The following is a 20,127-nucleotide window of genomic DNA, read 5'->3' on the forward strand; positions in this document are numbered from 1 at the left end:
CCAATCAGTTCAAACCCCCACTAGCAGTTAAAAAGGAAGAAACAGCTGCAATCACACATTGCTCCCAGAAGCACGAAGCACGAAGCTGAACCCTGAAGATGACGAATGAGACTTCGTCGAAACGTCGCCAAGACACTTCCAATTTTACGCGGGAGAAAACCCGAATAACCAAAGACCTACATATATATATATATATATAAATGGCTGTGTGTGTGTGTGTGTGCGCGCGTACGCCAACATAACTCTGGAACGCCTCGAGCAATTTCAACCAAACTTGGTTGACTTACTCTCTGGAAAAAAATACTGTTGGGTTAAGACACCCCTAACATCCCTCGAGGTGTGTGTTCTGTTAAGATACAGCCTGTTGTGTCTTAAAATGGCTTCTACTGTGCAGCACAGTGGGGTTGCCATAGTAATAGCTTCACAGTACTCCACAAGGGGGCTCCCTCTGGTAAGGGGCAAAAACCAAGATTAGAAATTACATTTGGTCCAGACATTTTCAACAAGGCTTTGATTATTCTTGAGGACAAATGTATGGCCATGGTCAATAAAACATTACTGCAACTCAGCCTGCCTGCACCACTATGAGACTGACACAATGTACTTCACACAGATTACATACAAGAAAAGAACTACAGCGTTGAACAGTTTAGTGCACATATCACGGACAAGAAGCCACTTCTAAATCAAGATCAGAAAAAAGCATACCAAATGATCATGGATCAGCTAGCAAAACAACAAGGTGGTATCATACTTGATGCTTCTGGGGGCGCAGGGAAAACGTTTTTAACTAATTTAATTCTCACCGAAATCAGGGCTCAGGGTGAAGTTGCTCTTCCTGCCTAATACAAGATTGGGATAAATAAATACCGGTGCCACACCGGGTCATCAGCTAGCCTATTATAATATAACATGTATAATCTGCCAAAGACATTTGAATGTGCTAAGGGTTCAGTCTTCTTCCAGTGGACACTAGTGCCAGTAAAAAGACAAGAAGGAATCTAAAATAAGTGTACCAACCCTATGAAAAAAAGCATCTTCATAATCTAGTGCCTTGCTCAAAATGATGAGAGCATCATCACATCACATTGTAAGACCCGCCCTATGTGTATGTATGAATGACATTACTAAACATACAGAAGAGTTGGAACTTACAGCATATCAAACTGGTTATTTGATGCCCCTTGTGGGCATCTTTTCCTATAAGTAGAAATAGGTGCGAGCATTTTTATGGCACTATGTTCCCTGCCTACCACAAAAAGCCAGAAACAGGCTAGTACTTTCTTTGCATGCTTCCTACATATGAAAAATTGCTGAAATAGTCATATTGGGCTGACTCATCCCTTCTGGAAAATCTGTCCCAGGTAATCCATCTCTCCTTTCATCAGTTCTGCTTAGTTTCCTCAGGCAAGCAACTAAGCATTGTCACAAGCATGGAACAGAAATTGAGGCTTTAGCCTATAAGAAGAAAGAGATGAGAGTTGCATTCCATAGGATGATTCTGTATGGGAGAAAGTGTACACAAACAATCCTTCTCCTATTTTCTACAAGGGTTTGAGAGTAATCTCACCGTGCAAGGGGAATAGCCAAGGCCAGGTTTTTTTTATTACATCATCGATATATCCTATAATGAATATGCCAGAGGGAAAAAAAAGAATGACTGACCTATTGTTGTGGTCCGCCAGCAGCCTGCAGACCTGGCAGCAGAGTCAGACAGTGAGGAGGCTGGGGAGGACAATGGGCCAGTCCTGGAGTCAGGGGAAGGCCCAGACGAGGGCTCTGCATCGGAGGCAGAGATGGGCAAGGGCCATCTGGGAGTGATGTGAGGACTCTGGAGCCTCCAGAAGCGCACAGCAGAGAGGCAGAGGAACAGGAGGAGCCTGTTCCTAATGCACGCATGAGAAGAGCTGCCAGAAGGCAAGAGCAGCTAAAGCAAAAAGGACGACTTGGGAGTAAGGCCAGAAGATGATTGGCCACTCCCATAAGTCTTAAAAGAACAGCAATGAGCCATTGAGTTCTTTGTAGAAAAGCAACTTTGATTCCATTGCTTCTTGTCAGCGTCTCTTGAACTTTGTGGGGGTTTTGCCAAGAAAAGCCTTTGGCAGGTTGCCAAAGACAACAAAGGTTGGTGATAAGGCCGAAGAACTGTTTATGAAGAATTTGTTTTGGACTCAGCTGAGAATGAATTAATTCTCAGCTGTTTTAATAAAATACGTTTGTTCAGGACTAATTGTGTTTGGTAATCACTACTTGGGCCTCAGTCACAACACCTACACAAAAGGGGCATACTTTGTTTCCTTTGCCTTATTGTTAAAGATATTGGGCTAGTCTTATTAAAACAGAGGTTAGGAGAGAGATGGAAGATGGGGAGAGACAGGGATTAAAAATGGTACTGTATTTTGGGGTTGTATGGGGTTGTCACAAAAGGTTGCAACCACCCAAACAAAGCCACACCCTCTTTTTACCTACAATAGACATCAAAAAGTGAAGGCTTCAATCATGAGAGGTGGGACGGAGAGAGAGAGAGAGAGAGAGTTACTTAGAGGCACAAAGTTACCCAGCTGCCTTTTATGTCTAATGGGGGACTTGAATCTGGATTTCCCCACTCCTAGTCTAACACCTTGCTGGCTCTCAGTAATTCAGCCAGAACAAATGCCATTCTTCATGATCCACTGACAATGTTAAGAATCAGGAGGTTTATGTCAACCGTTGCAAAGTGGAAAATCTTCTGTGTTGGTCCTGTAACAATAAATTCCCCACTTCTACCCCTTTTCACTTTTAAAGTGGCACCTGCTTGGGACCAGCCTTGAATCTTTGGTTCAAGTTCAAAGGGCAAAAACAAAATGTAACCTCTATCTCTTCCTAAATTATTTGTCAGCCATCCCTGGACTCACATTGTATCATTTTTAAGCTGCCTTTTATTAGCCATAAAATAATCCAATCATCATGAAATCCGGCAAGCTGTTCAAAGTGATCTAGGGTTTGTTGTACTTCAAGTCTCATAAACCTGAAATGTATACTTCATAAAAATATTTATAACCAATAGAATGTTACTAAACAACAATGTCCTCCTACTTATTATTTTAATCTACATATACACAGTATACACTGTATTTCATTGTTAAAATTCCTTGAAGCAGTAGCCATAAATTATGATTAAAATAAAGGCAAAACCTTCATACCTGATAATTTTCCAAAACATATACAGTCATTATAATAGCACTAGCTTTCAATTATTTATCCAAAATAATACCAATAGCTTTACTTGGAATACCTAACATCCTACGACTTTAATACCATCAAACAACATCTGCCTATTGAGTCCTTGAGAAGGACTCGATAACTGAACAAAAATGCCAAATCCAGTGTAAACATCTGGCTGACTGGGTGACGAACAACAATAATAATTAAACATTATTGATATGACAAAATCACCATCAGCCAAAAGGCAGCTTTACTTGGAACATTTTGTACCCTGCGATGATACCTTTAACACCATCAAGCAACATCTGCTATCCCGGGTCCTTAGGAAGGATTCACTAGGTGGGGGAAAAAATCAAATCCAATCTAAACATCTGGCTGAGTGTACAACCAAACATAATAATCATAAACATCTTTGATGGGTCCCATTCACTTGTTTACTTGCCTGTTCTGGGGAAAGATGTTGCTCAAAAGAGAAAGAAACAATCTGTACAAGTTATATTATATCCTAATAATTAAAGCTTCCTAAGGTTTTGAAAGGAATTTCCTACTAAGATGTAGATGTAGGTTTCATAAGTTTTCAGGAAGCCACAGATGATCCATTAGTCTCATCTGACTTTTCTGTCAGTGTGAAAACAAGATGTGAGTTTTTTATGGCCTTACTGAAGATATCTATACGTTGCTTTTCTGAATGTTATTGCAGTATATTATTCCTAGAGCATAAATGGCCTTTATACTAAAGTGATTAACATTCTCAAATGACAAAAGAATGCAAATTTACTGAACATCTTTTATTCTGAAATACTTTGTAGTTTGAAATACTCCTGAAGAGATTTCAGATAATGTCCTTCGCTATATACAGACTGGTGTTGTGAATTTTACATAATTTCTTCATGGTTTGGCAATTGAGCCTGTCATTTTAACTTAATCCATAAACCTATCAGTTAATCATCTACCCATCTATCCAAGTAATCTAATTTATGCACCCTTGATTTTTTTCCTCACAGCAAAACCACTCTTCCAAGTCCACCATCCAAATCTCTTTCAGTCACTCACACCCTAGTCATCTCCTGTATGGACTATTGCAATGTCTATACATGAGCTACCCTTGAAGATATTCAGGAGCTACAGCTGGTGCAGAAGAACAGTTTTGGGCACCTCAAGAATGATGCATGTAACACTCTACTGTCTGAACTGCATTGAGTGCTGGTTTGTTTCAGTCCAATTCAAGGTGGTTAAAGTCCTACCTGGCATGGGGCCAAGTTATCTGAGGAATTATCTTGCCCCTATCATATTGGCCCATCCCGCTCTTTCCAATGGGAAAGCATGTTACAGACCTGGTCAGTTAAAGAATTTCAACTGACAAGGTCCAGGAAGATTGTCTTCTCTTCTGTTGCCTCCACTTTCTAAAATATTCTTCCCCCAGAGGTGAGGCAGGCGTCCACCTAACTAGTGCTACATTACCCTGCTTGTTACAGTAATCCTCAACTTACAACTATTCATTTAGCAACTGTTTAAATTTACAACGGCATTGAAGAAATAACTCACAACCGATCCTAACACTTACAACTGTCATAGCATCCTCACAGCAGAATGGGACGATTTGGCGTGCCCTCTCCCGACAGTCATATGATCAGAACTGGGGCACTTGGCAATTGGCATGGATTTGTGATAGTTACAGCATCCCATGGTCATGTGATTGCTATTTCTGACTTTGCAAAGTCAGAATCTGAGGGAAGCCAGATTCACTTAACAACCACACGATTCACTTAGAATCATCCTACCCTCAAAACGACGCTATAGAGCACTGCACATCAGAACAACTAGACACAAGAACAGTTTTTTCCCGAAGGCCATCACTCTGCTAAACAAATAATTCCCTCAACACTATCAAACTATTTACTAAGTCTGCACTACTATTAATCTTCTCATCATTTCCATCACCCATCTCCTTCCACTTATAACTATAACTTTGTTGCTTGTATCCTTATGGTTAATAATAATAATAATAATAATAATAATAATAATAATAATAATAATAATAATAATAATAATAATAATAATTTAATTTTTATACCGCCCTTCTCCCGAAGGACTCAGGGCGGTGCACAGGCAAATAAAATAATACAATACAATACATTACAATAAAACAATATTTAAAAAACTTATTCAATATAGCCTAAATTTAAAATACAATACAAAATGTAAAAAAAAAACCAATAAAATCCATATTTAAAAACCCTATTAAGCCAGTCCTGCTCGGAAGAATAGATATGTCTTAAGCTCGCGGCGAAAGGTCCGGAGGTCAGGAAGTTGTCGAAGTCCTGGGGGAAGCTCATTCCAGAGGGTAGGTGCCCCGACCGAGAAGGCTCTCCCCCTGGGGGTCGCCAGCCTACACTGTTTGGCTGACGGCACCCTGAGAAGACCCTCTCTATGGGAGCGTACCGGCCGGTGGGAGGCATGTGGTAACAGAAGGCGGTCCCGAAGATATCCCAGTCCTATGCCATGGAGCGCTTTAAAGGTGGTAACCAACACCTTGAAGTGCACTCGGAAAACCACAGTATATTTATACTGATATTGATTGTTTCCTGATTGCTTATTTGTAGCCTATGACTATCATTAAGTGTTGTATCATTAAGTGTTAAATTTGTACCCTATGACTACCATTAAGTGTTGTAAGTGTTGTATCTTGATGAACGTATCTTTTCTTTTATGTACACTGAGAGCATATGCACCAAGACAAATTCCTTGTGTGCCCAATCACACTTGGCCAATAAAAAAGTTCTATTCTATTCTATTCTATTCTATTCTATTCTATTCTATTCTATTCTATTCTATGATTCACTTAGCAATAGCAATAGCACTTAGACTTATATATTGCTTCACAGTGCTTTACAGCTTTCTCTAAGCAGTTTACAGTGTCACCATATTGCCCCCAGTAATCTGGGTCCTCATTAACAACTGCAGTGATTTAACAATTACAAAAAGTTCATAAAATTGGGTATGACTTACTAAATAAGTGCCCTGTTTAGCAACAAAAAAAATCTGGTCCTAATTATGATTACAAGCTGAGAACTACCTGTAAGGATAAATGCAGTTATGGCATCTACAAGGTCCATCCACACTGGAGTGTGGCATGCGCCTGTTGGATTTTGGTTTAGCTCTTCTGGAAGGAGCTGAGGAATGAGGTCATGAAATAAAAGCAGTTGTGATCTTCTTCTTAGGAGTTGGGGGAGAGGGGCAGATGAAACTGGTGTTTGCATAGCAAGCTACATTTGGCTAACTAAGCCACATAGAATTTTGAATCAGTATAGCATTTTTCTTTGTTTGACTCTGGGGGATCAAGAAAACAATAAAATGTCAACAGTATGTGCCCCAGCTTTATTAAAAATGACTAAACGAAATAGTGTTATAGGCCTGCAAGCTGACAGTTTAAACTAAATGGCAGCTGCTGGATTAAATCTTTGTAAATATATTGTACACTATATTGTATTTCAGATATCAGTGAAGATTTTGATAGTAATAAACCTAATCCTTTCACACAAAATACAGGTTTTCAGTATTGCATAGTTTTGTAGAATGATCCCATTCCTAAATTGTTTCTGCAGGGTGGGAGATGGCTCTTAAAACTCTGCACCAGGGGAGTATAATGCTATATTAATATAAGATGAAATGAAATAAGCACAGTATAGCTTTCTTTGATTTGACTTCACATGACATAAATCCCTTTGATTTATGCAAGAGAGAAACTTGGAAGAAAAAGCTAAGAGAGGTAATTTTCATAGTTTTGACCAATTTATTAAGTCTTTGATGGTGGATTTTTTCATGTTTCCAAAACTGGTATGCAACAGCAGAAACTTCCACTCAGCATACTCTATTAAGTCAGTGTTGCTACTAGAGAAAAGGTGAGATAGAAATGCAGCAAGCATCAAAAGCAAGAATTCCCCATGACATTCTGCTTGGTATCCTGCTGAACAAAGAAACTGATTTGCATTTATATCTAATCTATCTACCTATCTACCCATCCATCCATCCATCCATCCATCCATCCATCCATCCATCATCTATCTATATTATCTTTTTTATCATCTCTATATATCATGTCTGTCTGTCTTTCTCCCTCTCTCTCTCTCTTTCTCTCTCCATCCATCCATCATCACTCTATCATCTCTCTCTATCACTCTCTGTATATATCTCTATCTTCTATTTGTATCTGTCTGTCTGTGTGTCTGTCTGTCTGTGTGTCTGTCTATCTATCTATCTATCTATCTATCTATCTATCTATCTATCTATCTATCTATCTATCTACCTACCTACCTACCTACCTACCTACCTACTACATTTATAGAACAGCCATCTCACCGTTATATGACTCTCATTTCCCCCTCCCATTTTTCATTCCTCTTCAAACGCTAAATGGATTAGAAATTATTTCAAAGTAAAAAAAACCTCAAGTACCCTCTAGTGCAGAGTGCGGTGCTCTTGGGCTTCTATAATGACAAGGTGTCCCAGGAGGGCCAGTCCCTGACTGGTCCTTCATTATGTTATCATTTCTTCAGCTTCCTCTCATGCTTCCTGAGGGAGAACAACAGGTGGAAATGTCTCCCTCTGGACTTTTCAGTAGTGGTGCTGCTGTGGCTGTCTATGTTTGAGAAATCACTGATGAATTTGTCATTTCTCTGGAGAGAAATAATATGCCCAACTTCCCACTACCACTCATTCACTATAGGGCCCTTGCTCTTGGGTCTCTTCAACTCTCCAAAGGGGAAAAGGAGAATTTCTTTGACAATAACATTCTGGCAAATCCTTGCCGCTCCTGGCAAGTTTGAAAGAAAGATCTTTTCAGTATTGATCTTCTGATGTGTCCATACCTGCCTTCTTTCTTAACTGATTCTGAAGTGTCGATTAGACAAACTACAGTAGTAAAAGATTTTTCTTTCAGAACCATTCCAATTCTGACAGGAGTGTGTCCTCCCATCTGGTAAAATAGTAGCTGGGAGTTAAAATGGGACAGGGAGAGAGAGAGAGAGAGAGAGAGAGAGAGAGAGAGAGAGAGAGAGAGAGAGAGAGAGAGAGAGAGAGAGGTGTGAAAGTATGTACTCACAAAAAGCTAAAAAAAATTGGCTTGAATCCTTACTAGACTTCTTCCTTGACTCTTTTTTTTTTTTTTTTGAAAGCTAACAGCATAATGAAAGACAGGATCCTCGCTCAACTCAATCCACTTCACAAGGTTGTGGTTGTGGGGGAAATAGGAGGGGAAAAGAGTATTAGGTATGTTCATCTTCTTGAATTATTTGTAAAAATAATAAAGGTGGGATAAAAATCTAATTAATAAATAAAAGGCTAGGTGGGAGAACTTGCATTTTCTCTGCAGTGAGGTACTCCCAGTCATTTCTCTGACTGTAGCCTGAGCTGAGAGCATCCATGATGCCTGAGAGGTTGAAAAATTCCCCCTACTGCGGAGGTAGCTTGGAAGAATGAATCCCTAACAAATGATGCTTATTTTGATATTGGCTGAGCAATAACATAATGCAATGCCATGTTAGCCCTGACACTCTGTTAACTCTTTGCTTGGCACACTGAGGTGCCTAGTTACATTCATTTTCACTTTATATGTATTTTCCTTAGAGTGACCTTCAGAACCAATACTAGAAATCTTTCTGTTTTGCTGTTCTTGAATAAGGCCTAAATTGTTTTCAATTCATGCTAATCATATGGTGTAAAGTTTGCCTCTAAAACAATGAGGACAGACCTATGACATATGTATCAAACGTGACACTCTATGATCTTTTGAGTGACACACCAGCATTCATCAACACCCGACAACAGAGGTGGTATTCAGCAGGTTCTGACCAGTTCTGGAGAACTGGTAGTGAAAATTTTGAGTAGTTTGGAGAACCAGTAAATACCACCTCTGACTGGCCCCGCCTCCATCTATTCTCTGCCTCCCAAGTCCCAGCTGATCGGAAGGAAATGGAGGTTTTGCAGTAACCTTCCCCTGGAGTGGGGAGGGAATGGAGATTTTACAGTATCCTTCCCCTGCTACGCCCACCAAGCCATGCCATGCCCACCAAGCCATGCCAGGCCCACCAAGCCATGCCCACTGAACTGGTAGTAAAAAAAATTGAATCCCACCACTGCCCAACAACAATTATTCTCAAAAGCATACCTTGTCCTCACATGATTTTTGGAGGCTGTGGAGGACACACAGAATGGGGTGTGTTTGTGTGAGGCTCCAGAAGATCTCTGAGAGGGCCAGCTCTTGTACAGCCTCCATGGCTCCAAAAATCATGTGAGAATGGGGTGTACTTTCAGATGATTTTCAGAGGTTGTGAAGGCCACATGAGGTGGGCTCTCATGTGGCCTCAGGACCCTCCGGAAATTGTGTGAGAGGATTGTGCTCTTGCTTGAATTTTGGAGCTTCTGAAAACTGTAAGAATGAGGTATGCTTTCGCATACTTTTCAGAGGCTGTCTCTAAAACAGTGAGAATGAACATATGACGCGCATATCAAAGGTGACACACTATTACCTTTTCCATGACATGCCTTTGTTCACCCACACCTGACGACAATTATTCTCAAAAATATGCATGATTTTCAGAGGCTGTGCACACAGAATAAGGTATGCTTGTTGTGAGGCTTTCTGAATCCCCAGAAGTTCTCCGACAGTACCATGCTGTGATGCAGCCTCCAGGGTTCCAAAAATCATGTGAGAATGGGGTATACTTTAGGATAATTTTCAGAGGCTGTGGAGGCCATGTGAGAATATATAGTGTGCTTTCAATGGCCTCCGGACCCCCCCCAAAATTATGTGAGAAGATTGGTTTCTCGTTTGACCGCTGGAGCCTCTGGAAATCATGTGAAAATGGGTGTGTGTGTGTTTTTGTGTGGTTTTTGGAGGCTGAAAAGGCTGTGGAAGATCATTCTCCAAAGCTGCTTCAAGAATGAAGGCCTCATGCGACCCAGAGCAGCCTCTGGTAGACTGCAGGGCCCTGCGAACAGAATACTGTCTGAAAGTAAACAGCATGCAACAGATTGCGAGGATCCTACATATAATTGATCTATATATTTTTTAAAATGAATATGTATATAATTGATTCTCTTTTGTTGGGGAGAGGGGTGACACCAGGGGTGAAATGCTCCTGGTTCGGCCTGCTTCGGCCGAACCGGTAGTGAAGACAGCCAGTGGTTCAGAGAACCAGTAGCCATGGCAGCTCGAGGCTCTGCCCACCCGCCCGGTCGTCATTAATTCCTGATTTTAACCAGGAAGTAACCTACTTTTTACCCTCTGTGCATGTGCAGAAGGGTTTGTGCATGTGCAGAGGATCAGCATGTGCACTTCCGAACTGTTAGGGAAGGTAAGTAGATTTCACCCCTAGGTGAAACTCTAGCATTTTACCAATTTTTGAAACATTGAGCCCAAAGGGTTCCTTTCACTGCTCTAAAACCAGGCTAGGCAGTTTGGCGTCAGCTTTTATGCTAGTGATGTAGCTATATAGGCACTATAACAAAGAGGAAGAAGAATATTATTATTATTATTATTTTAAAAAAAGTAGGTTCCAGAGGTGGAACTAAAAATTATTCTACTTATAGGAACAACATCCCTAGGCAGCTGTAACCCAGGCAGCTTTGGTTCAGTTTGCTTTTTTAATGCTGTATTCATCACAGATTAGCTTACTACAGGAGAAATAAAAACCATTTTGAGATCGCAGTATATCATTTTGCAGTTTTTTTAGCATTTGCGTATTTTCATAGAGTTGGTGCAACTCTTTGGGGGCTGCAATAAGGAGATTTCAAATGTTTCTCAGGAAAATAAATAATGAAATGGCCTGCCTATCTTATTTGAGACTGCCACTCAGCCTTTTCCATAGGTACAGGAAAGCTTTTCACAGAAATGAGCTAGTTTTTTCTTTATTCTGGTTCATGTCACTGACAGCTGGACATGGAATGCCAGCGATGGCCTACAGTCATGAGTCATTTTGCAAATGTTACATCAATTGCTTTTCATCCCAACCAAGTTGAAACAGAATGGAATAGCCAAGCATATATCAAAGCAGTATTATTTATCTTATTGTTCTTCGGATGGTTTCATGGGTTTTGATTTATTTCAATAATCTCCCCTGTGAGGTTAAGGCAAAGAGGTGCATTGTTCTTTATTTAATGATAGAGAATTGGAAAATATAAAGAATAAGCCTGTAGCACTTTCCACTGGCTTGCTTGAGCCAAAGACAATTTAAAGTTGATTTATACAGGGACGACAGTGCCTCAGCCGGATCAGCAGCTGAGTTCTTTGACTAGTACAGTACTGTGATGATACAACACCTTGGCCTGTGACTGGAGTTGGTTGTGTTAGGCACATGTCTGTGCTAGTGATGAAATATTTATATGTGTTGCCATGACCCCTCCTGAACCACAGTGAATTCAACCGAAGACAATGAAACCCAACTCTTTGGCCTTGTGTCTTGCAATTCTAAATATGTTCTATCCTGATATAAATATGTGGTGATTGGTGTTATTGAAAAGCAGAAGACAAAATGTTGATGTTACCTATTGATGTTTTTGCATCAGTCAGTAGATAAGTAGATAGTACACAGTTTGGATAATGTATTGAAAGTAAGTATATATTTTTATGAGGCATATTCCAAAACCTGCAGTTCAGTGGTGGGTTGCTACCGGTTTACCATGGATCGGGCGAACCAATAGTGGAGGGAGGCTCCACCCAGATGTCTCTGTGCATATGCAGAAGCTTCTCTGCATGCACAGAAGCTTCGCGCAAGCGAGCGCAAGCACGCCCATGAGCGAACTAGTAGCAACGGGATTTGAATCCCACTACTGCTGCAGTTATCTTGTTAATAATCTACATCTCCACGGAGGACAATCAGAGATACAAAACGGATATTCATTTGCTATATATTGTCAGATGAAGTTTATTCTATATTTTTCTTTTTGCCAAAGATTTTTTTTATTTCAACATACCCAACCCATGTGCAGTTAAAAAAAAAAGATCCAATTTAAATTCAATCCAAACTATTTCCATGTAGTGCTGGGGGGAAACTCAGTGAGGTCGGAGAATCTGTAGTAAACAGTGAAGATGTCTTTGAACTAAGGGGGCTAATCTTCTAATTGAGTATGAGACATTGTCCTGGCTTGAAGAGTAGCAGGCCTTATCTTGTTTTGGGGTTGCAATTATCAGACCTTCCTCAAAGTTGTAAATTCAGGCAAACTTTTGTGTACATATAATCAGATACACCACAGAAACTGTTTCAAGAACATTAAGAGACTGAGGATCTGAAAACAAACTTAATCAAATCCCAAGAAAGGCCTGGGTGGATAAGAATCATAGGATAAGAATCCAGGGTTGCAATCTAATTTCTAACCATCTTTGATCCTACCAAAGTGTAATTGGCCTCCACAAGATGTAGCCTCCTTCAATTGGCTGTTCTTGAATGAACTGCCAAGTCCAATTGACACAACTGTCTTTTGTTGCTCTTTTGAGACACCAGCATACTTGAGAACTAGAATGGAAGTTGAGGTGAGTCTGGTGCTGTAAGTCACGGGAAATACTGTTCAAAGAACACATCGTAAACACCATGACTGCATCTTCAGGCTTTAAAAGTCATCCAACAGAATCAGATCAGACAATTTCCTGCTTATATCTAGGGCTGCAATCTAAGTTATGACAAGCCTCACTGATTTTATACTCCAGGTGTTAACCATATGTCATAGCTAGCTAATAGTAATTCTATGTAATGGGATAGATCTCCAAACCACTGAGAAGGTCTGTACAAGAGAGAGGATACAATGGTGGAGGAGAAAAATATTCTTTTCTTTTCATCATTATTGCAGAGTATTTTCTGTCATTAGTTTTTAACTAAGGGTCCATCACATTTCAGATGTGTTTTCCTCCACAAGTTTTAGTCATTTCCTAGTTGGTTGGATTGCACTATTTTAAGAGTATACCAAAGAGCTTAACGACATCTGTACAGTCCAAGAAAGCACTCTTAGGGATTACATCAATTGTGTGAAACATCACCAAACTCTATAGAATAGTCAAGGCTTTGACATGAGCACATAGGATATTAGATGTAAAATTCCCCCAAAGATCTCCCTAATCTATTGAGAATATTTAACCTTATTGGTCCCTTACTCTAGATCAGGGGTCTCCAATCTTGGTCACTTTAAGACTTGTGGACTTCAACTCCCAGAATTCCTCAGCCAGCTGTGCTCAGCTAGAGAAAAGAAATATGCCACAAACCAGCACATAGCAGAGTCGAAGGCATTCAAGGAGATACTCAAACACTGCAACATGTCTACCTACATAGATTAGAATTATGCAGACAATGGTTTTTCTGCGACGTGTGAAAATTGGACTTTAAAGAAGCAAGATAAAAAAAATATTGCAATGGAATGTGTGGATGACCATGGGATGATGAGGGAAAGAGATGCTACCTAGGAAACAATAGGCCATAGAAGAGAAGTCTGTAGTCGCTTAATGGTCAAAAGAAGAAACCTAGGAAGGACCTACCCTAATTGATCAGGCAGTGAAAAATGATAGTGGGTTTGTACCTTCAGACCTGCCTCCTCTGTTAATACAGCTTTATAATACAGTAGAATTAACTCAGTTAAATTAATTGTATTTCCTGTCTGGTTTACCTTGGAGGGCTGACTGGATACATTTGTATTTTGAAGTTGGAGGAGGCTCTTGAATGGAAAACCAGGAAAACAAACACATAGATCACAGAACAAATCAATCCAGAATTCTTGAGACACAAATGACCAGGGTGAGTCATAACAGTCCTGGACATTTTGGACATATGCAAAGATGTCCAGCTCCTCTGAGAAGTCCAAAGTGCTGAGAAAACTGAAAGGACAGAGAGGAAAAAGATGAGCAACAGCAAGAGGATGGATTTGATTACAACAGCAATGAGCATACAATTGAGGGACCAGATCCATCCTGAAGAAAGTCTATGTGGTCATTAAAAATGTTATCCTTTGAATGGCACCTAATCAGTTGGTATCGTTTTTGGAGATTGGTGGTTCAGAAATTGAAGAAATAAATACTTTTTAGATGACTTCGGGATCAGTGGGTGATGGATCAACTGAGCGATGAGGAAGAATCCTAACTCTCTCATACAAATGAATAGCAGAGTTTAAATTAAGGATATTTCTTTGCCTCTCCCTCCTAAATAATATTATATAACAAAATTTTACCTCACGCTATATCAATCTCTATTTATTGTCATAAAATTGTATAAGCCCAAGTCTGGATGTATGCACACGATATGCATGTATTTGGTTATTATTTCAATTAAATTTAGAATTTTATTTATTATTTCTATTTCCTGGTTTAATCTAGACAACAGATGTCAAACTCAATTGCGTCATTTGATGTCAGTGACATCATGACTTTTTTGCCTTTGCGGAGCGAGGGTGGGTGTGGTCTGCATGTGATACATCCAGCTCACGGGCCGCCAGTTTGACTCCCCTGATCTGGACGTTAAGTTATCAGGCTACAAAATGGGAGATCGTGAGTTCTAGTTCCACCTTACGAATGAAAACAGACTAGATGACCTTAGGAAATTCACTTTTTCTCAGTCTAACCCACCTCTCTGGCTTGTTGTTGTTGTGGGGAAAATAGGAGGCAGAAAGAATATTAGATTGTTGCCCTGACTTATTTATAAAAATAATAAAGGTGGGATATAAATAAAATAAATAAATTACATCTAATCTTGTATGAATTTTTTTAAAAAATATTGCGAGAAAATATTTCTTTATTTCCATACGCAAGTTTCGGTTATATACTGTAGGATATACCAAATGTCAGGCCCGACAGATAATTTCTCATACAAATTACATTAAATATTCAAACTGTTTGCTATTTTCTTCTAAACACTTATTTACTTGTTTGCTGCATGTCTTTTTGAACATTTCCTAACACAGTAATTTTCTCTGTAATTAATAAAACATATAAACATATGTTTAAATTATGAATAAATTAATAAAACATACTCAATTGACTTATGGGGCTTCAGTTTTACACTCTGTTTATACGTTTTGTTTATAATTATATGACAATTCCCCTAGTAAGCACAGAAACTTTTCCTACTACATTTTGTTTCTAATGCAACTCTTCCTATGCACTTCTTTTTAATGAAGCACCCCATGATACATATATTTTTTAAAATCAAACTAACCATAATATATGCTAGGGCTTTATACATAACATCCCTTAAATACATTTTTGGATATATTCTCTCCAAAGATATACTGTTTTGTATGAATTTGGGTGGTGGGAAAGAATTTCCATATACATTAGTCATGTTTATTGCCTTTATGCCATGTTGGAGTTCATATTGATGGATTGTGCCATTCCATCATAAAAGAAAATGATATATTAACTAGTAAAGCAATAGTTAAATACTGGATAGTTGTAACCCATCCATTAATTTCATTTTGATGAACCATAACTTACTTTGTCTAATTCTGGCACAGAGGAAATCCTCAATGTATGACCGATTGTTTAGCAACCATTCAGAGTTATGAGAGATAGCACCAAAGGTATTTACAACCCAGTTTCAGAGTTCTGACAGTCCATCCAATCATGGTCACATGCCCTCATGTTGGGTCCTCAGCAGCCAGACTGCATTTACGGCCATTTGCAGCATCCCATAACACATGATTGCGTTTTATGACACGGATTTTGCTGAAAACTGTCATTTACTTCCAGTTTTTGCAGAGATAGCTGAGAGCGAATCATTGGGTCACTTAGTAACCATTACAAAAAAAGGTCAGAAAATCAGATCAGTCGTGTGGATAACTCATTTTACAATCATTACAACTTACAATCATGATGGGCAGATATGGGCAAGAACTATCTGGAGCATGCTATATAATCAATGCACTATGTGTTTTGCAAACTATGTGTGAACCCAATTATTGTTGAATCGCCCGAGAGAGTATGGATTAAGAAAGCCATGACTTAATGTGATGGATAAACCTGCCCACTGCAGCAATAGTTGTGTTCTTCAGGAAAGAAAGAGGGAAAGGAGCAAAGAGGTCTTTTGAGCAGATAGGAGTGTACTGCTTAATAGACCACCCATCTCTCTGAGTCTAGAAAAGGAAAATCACAAGAAGAGCAACAGATGATCACTGCCGTGTTTTTTGAGCATCAGTGTAAGTTTAGGGGAAAAAAATATTACCTTTTCCTGAGGCTAAGAAAGAGGGTGGCTTTTCCTCTTTTTTTTTTGTGCTGATTTCAGCTATATCCAAAAAACAGTAGATTTTTTTTTTTTACTTAAAAGCTACAAGAGCCTTTAAAGCAGATTTTAGAGCGTGTAACTAGATCACTTCAGCAAAAGGTTTAAGGACCCATCACCTCACAGTCTAATATTGCTTCATTTGAAGCAAGCCTAGCAAAAAGAAAGAATTACTTTTTTTAAAAAAAAAGTGAGCCCAGCTGCTTTTTTTGTTTGCTCCCAAATGATATTGTGATGATAGTTGCTCTTTTAAAATGAAAGCGACAGATTCAATATTGTTGTGTGTACTTAGAAAAAAATTTCCCCTGTTGCCAACACTACAGAAAGTCTCTCATCATGACCCTCTTCCTTCAAGGGGAGATTCATCATTTTTACCTTTTTTCATATTTCTCCCTCATTCCACTCCCTTGTACAGGAGGTCCAAGGCATTTGTTTTCATGTGTGGCTCAGAGCACAATCTGCCGTTAGGAAAATTGAAGAAAGAATGAGCTTTTAAAAAGAAGATAAGGTAGGAAAGCTCAGTTATTCGTCTCAGTTAAATTCGTCTGTTTAAAAAAAAAATAGGCCCATAAAACAACATTGGGTTTTATAGCTCTAGAAGCTCTTTAATGGGCCATAATCATTCCAAGCTATATGGAATATACCAGTGTTATTCAACCTCAGCCATTTTAAAATGAGTGGACTTCATTTCCCAGACTTCCCATCTGGGAATTGTAGAGCTCTCACCTTAAAATGGCTGAGGTTCAGAGGTGGTATTCAGCAGGTTCGGACCAGTTCTGGAGAACCAGTAGAGGAAATTTTGAGTAATTTCGAGAACTGGTAAATACCATCTCTGACTGGCCCCGCCCCCATCTATTCTCTGCCTCCTGAGTCCCAGCTGTTTGGGAGGAAATGGGGATTTTACAGTAACCTTCCCTCTGGAGTGGGGTGGGAATGGAGATTTTACAGTATCCTTCCCCTGCCACATCCACCAAGCCACGCCCACCAAGCCACGCCCACAGAACTGATAGTAAAAAAAATTGAATCCCACCACTGCTGAGGTTGATAAACATTGGAATATATACTTGGATGTGAAATCATGGACAGGACCAGCATTACATATTTTGGCGTCCTACTAAAAAGTTAATATTCTGACACCCCTTACGGTTTGGCTCATCTTCCAATTTTGTTAGAAAAGGAGCCCTCTTGTTTCTTTTTTTCTTCAGGCTTTTGAGCTTTACACATAACATTTTCAGCCCAACATTTGTTTATTTTTTTTGTATATTTCTATTCTATTTCTATTCACCTCTATTCACAGTAAGTAATTTTAATTACATCACTACAAACTGTTGTCATAGGACAACAATTCTGCAAAACAAAATCTAACCCTCCAGCAGGCACACACTTTTACTGCTTTTTTGCTTTTTGACTGCATTTTTAAGAAGCCTTCTCCATTTTGGCACCCCATAAAAATTGGTGCCTCGAAATGGTGCTACAGCCATCCCTGATCATGGATAGCAATGAAAGGTCAGTGCTCTCAGGCACACCCAAATTTCAAGTTTTATGGGGTCCTTGGTGCTCTTTGAAGCTTGGTTGTTTCCTTGTAGATGTTTCATGACTAAACTAGGACACATCTTTTTTATTTGTTTATTTATTTATTTTTTTAACAAAGAAGAACAAGAAGCAATGGGTGGAAACTGATCAAAGAAAGAAGCAACTTAGAACTAAGGAGAAATTTCCTGACAGTTAGAACAATTAATAAGTGGAACGACTTGCCTGCAGAAGTTGTGAATGCTCCAACACTGGAAATTTTTAAGAAAATGTTGGATAACCATCTGACTGAGATGGTGTAGGGTTTCCTGCCTGGGCAGGGGGTTGGACTAGAAGGCCTCCAAGGTCCCTTCCAACTCTGATGTTATGTTATGTTAAGAACAGCAATACATAACATACATTGACATAAAACATATGACAAGAAAGAATAACAATACGTAACGTACATTAACATAGAACCTATGTTCCTTCTTCACATCAGCTTCATTTCCTCATTCCTCTCCTTTTTACATACTTATTCCTCTTCTCTTTTCATTTAATTACGCTTTTCTTTTTTGACCCATTCTCTCTTATTTCTTTTTTCCTTCTATCCTTTCTATCCTTCTGACTATTCAGTTTCTTTCATACCTTGCCATTATATCTACATATATACAGTGTATAAGCTTTTCACCTTTTTTCATCATCTAGTATTTCTAGTCTCTAACCAACCAAACTAGGAAACATCATTTGTGCACTGACAAAAGGACTGCAAGAAAACAGCCAAGCTCAGAGAGCAACAGGGACCCCACAGTTACTACAGATATTTTCTTCTGTCAAATGTTGGGCTACTCCAGGGAATGCTGGACTATAATTTCCAGTATTTCACCATGTACTAGACTGCCTGAAGCTTAGTAGTTCAACAGAAAGCCGCAGGCTTCACTTCAAAGCAATTTTGGATCCTATGTGAGGTTTTTCTTTTTCTTTTAATGTTTGTGTGTGTGTGGGGGGGGTCTTTTTACCTCCACAACATGAACCTAATGAGGTAGACTGAGCTAAGAAAGATCGCTGGTTCAAAATGACCCAATGAGTTTTTTTGGCTAAAGATCAGTTGTTGGTTTCAAAAATTTTTACTACCGGTTCTGTGGGTTTGGCTTGGTGGACATGGCATGGGAAGGATACTATAAAATCTCTATTCCCTCCCCAATCCAGGGGAAGGATACTTTAAAATCCCCATTTCCTCCCCATCAGCTGGGACTCAGGAAGCAGAGAATAGATGGGGGCGGGGCCAGTCAGAATTTTTACTACCAGTTCTCCGAACTACTCAAAATTTTCACTACCGGTTCTCCAGAACTGGTCAGAACCTGCTGAAACCCACCTCTGCTAAAGATGGACTTGAAGCTGAGGCACCCCAGTGTGGTCTAGTACAGTGGTGGGTTCTAACCAGTTTTACCACCGGTTCGCATCACGCACACGCTTTTGCACGTGATTGCCAAACCGGGGAGAACCGGTAGCAACCCACCACTGGTCTAGTACCTTAACCGCTATGCCACAAGGACTCGCTTTAATTAGATTAAAGCAGCTTTTATCCTATTGCTATAAATACAATCATTGTATATGCCCAGCATTTGACAAAGAACCACTATCAGATAGTTATTGATTCTTGATTTAAGTATTTTTGTTTCAGTGGGTGACCTTTCATGCAAACCAGGCCAATGAGCTTCATGCAAAGTGTAAGTTACTTATGCCCTCCAAAGGAAAGAATGGAAATAAATGATGTTATATGGATTGTCTGCTCTCATGTGAGTTGTAAGCCCTTCCATTTGCTTTATGGATTCTTAAGTTTGTTTTGTTGTTTCAACATTTTACAATTGTTCTAGGTTTTAAATGGCATCAAAAACTGGCCTGGATAGCAGAGAAATACTTTCTGGCAACAGTCGCTTAAAGATATAAAACCAATTGAAGCAGTAGGAAAAGGCAGGATCTAAAGTCTAAAATCAATTAAATGCAATTAATATGAATCCTCCTTAGATATATAACAATTCCTGTTCAGTCTAATTAAAAAGTTGCATTTTATGAACAATGTTGAAAGGCTTTGGGGGCTTCACCCGACTTTTTCTAGCAGATGTTGAGATATGTTTCCAGAGTTCCAGGTTGCACATCT

This window comes from Ahaetulla prasina, chromosome 1, assembly GCF_028640845.1.
Source record: "Ahaetulla prasina isolate Xishuangbanna chromosome 1, ASM2864084v1, whole genome shotgun sequence".
NCBI classification, from domain to species: domain Eukaryota; kingdom Metazoa; phylum Chordata; class Lepidosauria; order Squamata; family Colubridae; genus Ahaetulla; species Ahaetulla prasina.